Genomic DNA, 558 nt, shown 5'->3' with positions numbered 1-558 from the left:
TTTGCATGCATGGTAACATATTAGGCCTTTCCTGCTTGGTCCGAAGACATAAGGCCGGAGGCTACCTCAAAACCAATTCCCCAGGGAATGCATTCGTAAAATTTTCTAAATTCTTTCAGCTTGATCGTAATATACTGTAAAAATGCCTCCGCCCCTGAGGCGTCGCCAAAAAAGTTTCGATGATCTAGTGTAACTTACTGAAAACCATGGATAATCTGATAGCACATTTCATCGTCTAGACTCTAGTCTTGGTTATTCAAACACCGTGCTGCAAAACGCTTTATCTGTCATCTGTAGTCGCCAATACAATCTAGGCTGCATTACAGAAAAATGTCGCAAAGGGGCGCTTCGAATAGACCTACATGCTCACGATCTTGTGCTTTGTTTTGACTGGACTGGCACAGGAAAGCTAGCCTCTACCTCGACTAACTACGCTGGCTATATATAGGAGAATATTTCCCGGGGGAGTTTGGCCTCCTTGTAGGTTTGACTGGCAGCGCAGTTAAAAGAAACTACCTCCCCGCGGCCAAACTCCCTTGGCCAATTTTACTCTCCTTT

The 558-nt window shown here is 44.8% G+C and overlaps 1 protein-coding gene across 1 annotated transcript in view; it reads left to right on the top strand.

Annotated features, from left to right (window-relative positions):
* The window catches only part of LOC109486629, a 24531-nt gene that overhangs the window by 20172 nt on the left and 3801 nt on the right, over window positions 1-558 (top strand). The gene's annotated exons all lie outside the window — the stretch shown is intronic.

This window comes from Branchiostoma belcheri, unplaced genomic scaffold (genome assembly GCF_001625305.1).
Source record: "Branchiostoma belcheri isolate BF01 breed outbred unplaced genomic scaffold, Haploidv18h27 scaffold82, whole genome shotgun sequence".
In the NCBI taxonomy this organism is placed as follows: Eukaryota; Metazoa; Chordata; class Leptocardii; order Amphioxiformes; family Branchiostomatidae; genus Branchiostoma; species Branchiostoma belcheri.
This window is presented reverse-complemented; position numbering and strand designations above follow the sequence as displayed.